The 8,599-nt window shown below is 25.3% G+C and overlaps 1 long non-coding RNA gene across 1 annotated transcript; it reads right to left on the bottom strand.

Annotated features, from left to right (window-relative positions):
- Nucleotides 1–7,238: 7,238 nt before the first annotated feature.
- Nucleotides 7,239–7,663, bottom strand: LOC131655948 (uncharacterized). The gene is made up of 3 exons (XR_009299926.1): nt 7,602–7,663; nt 7,447–7,493; nt 7,239–7,342 (listed from the first exon to the last, which is right to left on the bottom strand). It is a non-coding gene; the product is annotated as an uncharacterized LOC131655948 (long non-coding RNA).
- Nucleotides 7,664–8,599: the final 936 nt, after the last annotated feature.

The following is an 8,599-nucleotide window of genomic DNA, read 5'->3' as shown; positions in this document are numbered from 1 at the left end:
GCAATAAGCCTAAGATATGGCGAGCGTGTGATATGACAGGTGTTTAATGTTGTTTATTTTTCCGCTGCATGATTTCTAAATGTCTATGTTTTGTTGAAAGATTATCGATGGTGACACTTTAAATTGTCGAGTAATCTTTTATATATAAGTTTTGGGGTTTACGGTGTTACACAACCCATCTTTTCTCTTTATTATTGTTTCAGTGCTAAGCTTGTTACATGGATCCTTGATTTAATCTTATTTGCTCATGATTTAGTATATCATTATCTTAAGTTCAGATGATCTCAAGGTTGTAAATGTATAACTTTCAGATTCATTGTCATTTTCAATACTCAAAGATGGCTTTACATGAGCATTTCAGATGTTGTTCAGTGGGGTATGAATCCTTTTGATTGGCAAAACACAATGATGATAAACTATTGTTCATGAGATATTATTAGTAAATGCACACATTAAGATGTTGCGTAATTTGGTTAAACTCATGTTGTCATAATTATGTCGATGAAGGACGTTGGTGACATAGAAATTTCTAGCTCATGATATAGTTATGGTGACGTGGGGGGATCCTCTTTGAAGCTTGTTTGATGATGAAATAGAGAGGAGGTTGAGTGAGATAACACCCATTCATGCATAATTATATACTATGCTCTTTTTTGTTAAGATATTGTTAGGATATAAAATATAGGATAATTAGAGTGGTTAAAAATTAGTTAGTAGAAGTTAATTAGTTGATTAATTTGTTAAGTATTAGTTGTTAACATAACTTATTTTGTTTAGTTATTGTTGTCGAGTCTATTTCTAGTTGTTAACAGAACTTAACAAAACTTAATTTGTACAGGTACAAAACAATGCTAAACTTGTTACACGATTTCAGGTACAAAATAATGCAGAATTTGTTACATGGTTTCTTACTTGTTGATGAATGGAATGATGATCCTGTGATGGTGATGTAGTTTACTTTTCATGAATCAGTTGAGGATATGTTGGCAAATAATAAATTATAATATAATGGATTAGTTTATTACTTGAATGATGATGAAATTGTAATATAGTATTAATAGTTTATCACTCGGATGATGATGAAAATGTAATATAATATAATTGTTTATGATTTTATAGTTCTTTTAATGATATAGAATATGAATGAAGCTTAATGAGTATTAATGTGATGAGTGTTATAATTTATTGGTCAAAATTTTGTTATTTAAAAAAATAAAAAAGTTGGTCCTATAGTAATCCAAATCGATTCAACTCAAAGGAATGAATCGTTTAAATCGATAATGCATCAACCAATAAAATTGAACTTAGTTTTGGGTGAAATTGGGTTCGACTTTTTTAACAGCGGGTAGTTCGGGTTATCTATTTCGGATCGGAATCCCCATAACTGACCCCATCCACCCCTAGTTTACGAGAATTTAAAAATCTTTGATAAAACTCATATTTTAAAATTTTTGATAAAAAATACAAGAATTTTTATAAGTTTTTTTTAAAATTTCCTTTTAAAACTCATAAAAATTCGAATTATTTATTGAATGTAAAAATTTTCCATCCCTGCCTTTAAAAACCCAAGAATTTTTTATTTTGATTTTTTTTTAATTTCACGTAATAATCCTTTATTTTTATTTATTTTAATTTTATTAATTTATTATTATTAAATTGTTAAAATTCAAAATATATATTAAACCCAAGACCATCCATTCCTTACTACAAGTATATTGCCAATTGAGCTATTTGTTTTCTTTGTTATTTAACTTGCATTAATATGTATAATCACACAGGTACTATTTATTTCCAAAATTGATTGTAAATAAGTATTATTCAACCATATATTATATAATTATTAAAAATAAAATTATTGAAAGTAAAATATAAAAAATTATCAATGATAAAATTAACATAAAAATAACAAATATTAAACTGAAAGTAATAATTATTAAAAATTAATTATTGAAAATAAATAAACGTATTTAAAATAAAATGAATATAATATTATTGAACTAAATAAATTATATTTAGCATTTTTAAACTGAAATTAATAAATATTTTAATTTATTAAGTGTTTTAATTTATATTATTAAATTAAACGAATTAAAATTAAAATTACGTATTTATTAAGTATTTTAATTTATTCAATTTTTTAATTTGTTAATAAATTAAAACTACACAATTTAGAATTACACAAATATTATTTAGTAACAAATTAAATTTTAAGTTAAATTTATTAAAAACACTAATTTCGTATTAATATTTAATAATTTCAGTTTAATTTTAAGTTAAGATATTTCAGTTTTATATTTATTATTTTAATATTTATTAATTTCATTTGGAAACGCAAAAATATTTATTAATTTTAAGTTAAACTTATTAAAAATTTTAATTTCAATTTCATATTTATTTATTTCTATTTAAAAATACTAAATATAATTTATTTAGTTCAGTAATATAATATTTATTTTATTTTAAATACTTTTATTTATTTTCAATAATTAATTTTGAATAATTATTACTTTCTGTTTAATAATTATTATTTTTTTGTTAATTTTATCATTAAATTTTTTTAATTTTTACTTTAAGTTAACGAATTTTTTATATAATTATATATGATAAATCAATTAAATTTATTTTTATTAAAATTAAGGTTTAAATAACTCAAAATAAAATTTAACGCGAAACAATGTTTTAATTATATTTGAGGAATATATCAAATAAAAGTATGTAGCTCAGTGGCGAACAAAGGAATGTTAGGTTTTTGCTTTAAAAGATTCAAGATTCAATTCACTTTGGAATCATTTTGAATGTTTTAACTTGATTTTTGCATTAAAAGCTAAAAATATAACGCCATGTGGCATTTAAAAATAAAATTAAAAATTAAAATAAAAAATCTACGTCATAAAAAATGAATTAAAAATTAATAAAAAAGTTGACACGTGACATTTAAAAAAAAAAAAAAGTTAATAAAATAATTTACATAATTAAAAGTTAATAAAGTTTTTTGAGAAAATATACTGTAATTTTATTCAAAAAAAAAAGTTAATTACAAGCGATCCCACATGGATCCAGCAACTAAAACTATCCAATAGGACACAACGAATCTCAGCAAAACAATCTATCAATCCTCAAGCATAAGGATGGCTATGTGATTTCTGAGTTTTTTATTTTTCCACCCTTATGCACCAGAGTATCAATGATATCTTTCCTTACTTTATTGATATCTATATCGTCCCCGAGTATTCTTGCATTTCTGTATTTCCATAACGCGTATATGGTTTTGGTGGCTGCCATTTTAATGATAGCATTACGAGAACCCTTTCCTTTCATATTTTGAACTAACAAAGTTAATAAAATTTATTTATTTCTATTTAAAAATACTAAATATAATTTATTTAGTTAAGTAATATAATATTTATTTTATTTTAAATACTTTTATTTATTTTCAATAATTAATTTGAATAATTATTACTTTCTGTTTAATAATAATTATTTTTTTTGTTAATTTTATCATTAATTTTTTTTTAATTTTTACTTTAAGTTAACGAATTTTTTATATAATTATATATGATAAATCAATTAAATTTATTTTTATTAAAATTAAGGTTTAAATAACTCAAAATAAAATTTAACGCGAAACAATCTTAATTATATTTGAGGAATATATCAAATAAAAGTATGTAGCTCAGTGGCGAACAAAGGAATGTTAGGTTTTTGCTTTAAAAGATTCAAGATTCAATTCACTTTGGAATCATTTTGAATGTTTTAACTTGATTTTTGCATTAAAAGCTAAAAATATAACGCCATGTGGCATTTAAAAATAAAATTAAAAATTAAAATAAAAAATCTACGTCATAAAAAATGAATTAAAAATTAATAAAAAAGTTGACACGTGGCATTTAAAAATAAAAAAAATAAAAAGTTAATAAAATAATTTACATCATTAAAAATTAATAAAAAAAATCAATACAGCAGCGTCATGTCATCTTTTTTGCCGACTTTATTTACGGAGGACGAAAATGAAGAAATCTTAAAATTACAAGGACAAAATTTGTATTTTTTAAAATGATTGTTTTTAGGATTCGCGCCATATGACAGGGGCAAAATAACCATTAACCCAAAAATTTATCATATTTTATGAAACCCCTTTGGACAAAAGTAACACTAAGCACGCAGTTTAATTACAAGGTCTCAAGTTGGAATTCTGCTAGATACAAATAGGGGTGGGAATAAATCAGACCGATCTACAGGGGTCTTCGGCCTAACTTATATAAGGCCAGACCAAACTTATTTAACAAAAAGGCCAGACTTAGGCTTTTTTAAAAGCCTATTTAATAAAATAGGTCAGATTTAGACTATTAAAAAAGGTTATGAAGTCTTATAGGTCAGCCTATATTTTTATATATATTAAAATAGGCTAAATAGATCAGTCTATATTTACATATATATTACTAAAAAAAAGGCAAATAGGCAAGCCTATATATGCATATATATTATAACAAATAGGCCTATATATATATATATATATATATATATATATATATATATATATATATATATATATATATATATATATATATATATATATATATATATATATATATATATATATATATATATATATATATATATATATATATATATATATATATATATATATATATATATATATATATATATATATATGTATATGACGACTTATAAGGTTTCTTAAATAATATGGATTAATTAAAAACCATAATAAAAAATAGGCTTTTGAATAGACTTTCAGACCAGGTCAGACTTTTAAAAAGGCCAGACCTATTATAGGCCACAAGGCAGACTCAAGTCTTTAAAATTTATCGTAAGCCAGACCCAGACCTTATAAAGCCTAGCCTAGCCTATTTCCACCCATACAAATTGTTTAATTACTCCTAACTAGTAACAAACCCGTGCATACGCACGGGTTCTAGTTTGGTATGCGCATTTATTTACATAATATATTTATTTTAAAAAGAATGTTAAAAAAATATTTAGATCAATAATAGATTTTTTCGTATATAAAATATTTAGATCAATAGTAAATTTGCATATATAAAAATATTTAGATCAATAATATATTTTTTCCGTTTATAACAATATTTGGATCAGTAGTAAAGTATTTTTCATTTATAATAATAGTAATTTTTTTGTATCTAAAAATATTTTAATCAACAATATATTTGTTCCCGTATACAAATATTATTTTTATTTTTATATTATTTATAAAAAATTTGAATGAATAATAAAGTTATTCTCGTATATAATTTTTTTTTGAATCAACACTATATTTGTTTCGTATATAAATATTATTTTTGTTTTAACAAAATTTATAAAAATATTTGAAATGATTTGTCAAGTGTGAAAATATTTTTTTTCAATTAAATGATATTTTTAATTAGACTTTTCATGCAAATCAAACATGGTCTTTCAAAAACTACAAACAATATAGTTAAATTAGATCATCATCCTAACATGAACTACACATTTACCAATCTGAGCCATACACTAATCAAAAGAGTTTTAGGTATTGTTTGGCCGAGCTTTTTTTTAGTTGTAAAAGTTACTTTTAAGTTACAGTTGAAAATAAGAGCTTTATAAATAAAGCTAAAGTTGTTTGTTAGTTTTTATTTTTTATTTCTATAAAGCCACTTTTAAGTTAAAAGTTGTTTGGTAGGTTTTTATATCAAATTAAAAGAGTTATCAAATAATTTAAGACTAAAACCATAAATCATTTCATTTTTAAAAATAAACATAATTCATTAGAAAAAAAATACTCATACATTTCTGTTTTCCATCAATGCAAGGCCTATTTGGTTTCTAACTCGATTCATGTAACCTCCATCTTGTACTCTTTTTGGATTATATAAACCCACATCTTCATTTATATTTATATCTTCTTCACGACCAGTCATATATTCAGAGGTATCATCATTTTTATTAAATTCCTCATCTTCAACACCATACATCCAAATAAAATTATAGAGTGCGGTTGTTGCAACTATGATCCTCTGTTGTTTAATGAGTGAAAATGGTCTCATATCACATAATATATGTCACCATTTCTTCCAAACTCCAATTGTTCTCTCAATGACATTTTTCAATGAAGAATGTGCATGGTTTAATACTTAATGCATTCCTTCTACTTGACTCTCATCTCTAAAATCAGAAAAGCTTATATCATATTTCTCTTAATTTTTTCAAATTATACTTCTCTTAGTTATATCATCTCAACACAATAAAATATTAAATTAAACAATTATTTTATAGATAAGAGTATATTGACAAATTATTTCATAGATAAGAGTATATTGACAAATGTTTAGCATAATTGATGAAAGTTTGTATTAGACATTTTATATAGGAATTGACATATCTTTATTTTTAATTATTAAAGAAACTCAATTTTTTAAATGTGAAACTTAAGTCTTATATGAGTACTTGGAAATGGGAAAGAAAAGAAACTGTTTGGCTAAATAAGCACAGTGATAAAGCAAATTTGTAGTTCATAAACTATAGTTGAAGGTGTATGTATGTGTGTGGTAAAAGTCCTCATTCGTTGCCATACGAGTAAATACGGCTAAAACCGAGACAAGCTTACAATCAATGTTAAGTGGAGAAAACCAACCTCATATTTTACTAATAACAAATTCTAGTTCCTTCTTTTTCCAATATAGTTTGAGACAATCAGTTTTAATACAATTGTGACCTACAATATTAAGAGCCATTATTTGAATATCATCACATATTCAACAGAAGAAGAATATAGTGGCAATCCAACAATAGAAAACAGAAGAACAACAACTTTATGATCTAACTTTATGAATCCAACAATCGAACATTCCTCATTAATATTGATCTAACTTATCCCGAACATTCATTTTCCAACTTTGATCAATTTTACTCAAACATATTCAAATATGGGAAAATCAAGCATACACCTTGATAATCAATTTTAACTTATGTGCGACTACCAGGATGAGGCTGTCCAAAATTTTACGTAAATATAAATCTAAATTGCATGTACGTTTTTTAGGTGAAGTAAACATTATCCACCTTCCAGTGTTAATGATCTATCCATCCACTTCTCATCTTAATTTCCATCATCTGCACATATTCTTCACTCTCTCATAACAAACCAATGAAGACGTTTGAGTGTGATGTATCGATAATACAATGATGTAAATAATTAGAAAATGACACCTGATTGCAAGGGAATAATCCAATAATTTCTTGTAACCCTTCACGAATTGTCTTGAGCTAGCCCAGAAAAACACAATAGAGGTAGTCACAGAAAGTGACAACCCGCCTGGACATAACCTCATTTTCCTGATTCCTACAAGGATCAAGGTAAATAAAAGAGAAAGTTGATGTGGGTGATAGTTTCATAAAAGTGAAAATCTTAGATTTCGATGAACTTTACATGATTAGTGTCTTTACCTTAGCATCTAAAGTATGTTATACTTTTTTAAAAAGTGTTTTAAATCCTGAAAACAAAAAGCATTCAATTTCTAAAAAAACAAAATGACAATGTAAGAAAATTATCTAGAATAATTCAATACACTTGACATGAACAAAAATTTGGTAGTTCTTACGTTTGAGTGTGATGTATCTAACAACTGCAACACCATGTCTAGAGTTGTTCCACATCTTGCCTATGCCTATTCTTGATTGTCAAATGTCACTTTCTATATAGCCTCATCTGACCATGGATAAATCACACTCACACTATAGTGATAGTCGATAGAATTCTGTTTATAAAATAGATTCCCCCACAAAAGTATTTAATCTCCATGCCTATAGCAGAAATAGTTATGTAAAGAATAACATTAAATAGCACAAGCTTCAATCACATAAATCTAGAAAACTTACAGTAGGCTTAGAAGGTAAGCAAACAGATTAATGCACTTCGCCGATAAGCAAAAAAGTTAGTAACAAATTAACATTTATGGAAACCATGTAATATCAAACGAAAATAAACGAATGAAGTCTAAAAAATGCTAATCAAACACCAACACCACAATACGAAACGAAACCGTCAAATGAAAGTGGAAACAGAAAAACAGCGAAGAACAGGCCTTCAAAATCATAAACAGAGGAAATAGAAGTAAAACTAAACACTAAATATAAAAATTGGAATCAAACACAAAATACAGCATATGAAACGAAACCCTAAAATTAAAGGGAAAACCGAAAAACAACAAACAAACCTCTTTATCAACCAGAATCAATTCGAAGTGCTATTTGGTCTTTGATAAAACTATCCATTTGTGATGGATTCTGACGGCAATTTTCCAGAGCTCCTTACTTTCATTGATGTCCTTCAATTTCTCAAAAGATCGCTAGAAATTATTGGAAGAGGTATTTGTTGTTGGTTGGAAAAGACAAGCAGTTGTGGAGAGAGATGAAGAAGTATAAAACGTGTGGAGAGATATGGTAGGATTGTGTGCGAAGGAAGAAAAGACAAAGGCTAGCGTGTGAAATATTCATGTCTGCAGAAGAAGAGCAGGCTTTTTGTAGAACAAATTAGGGTTTCAAGAAATATTGGGGAAGAGAAGATAAAGGTCTAGCCGTTTGGATACAATGTGGTTTA

The sequence above is a fragment of the Vicia villosa genome, linkage group LG3, assembly GCF_029867415.1.
Source record: "Vicia villosa cultivar HV-30 ecotype Madison, WI linkage group LG3, Vvil1.0, whole genome shotgun sequence".
Taxonomy (NCBI): Eukaryota; Viridiplantae; Streptophyta; class Magnoliopsida; order Fabales; family Fabaceae; genus Vicia; species Vicia villosa.
The sequence above is the reverse complement of the archived record's forward strand: the minus strand, read 5'-3'. Positions and strand labels throughout refer to the sequence as shown.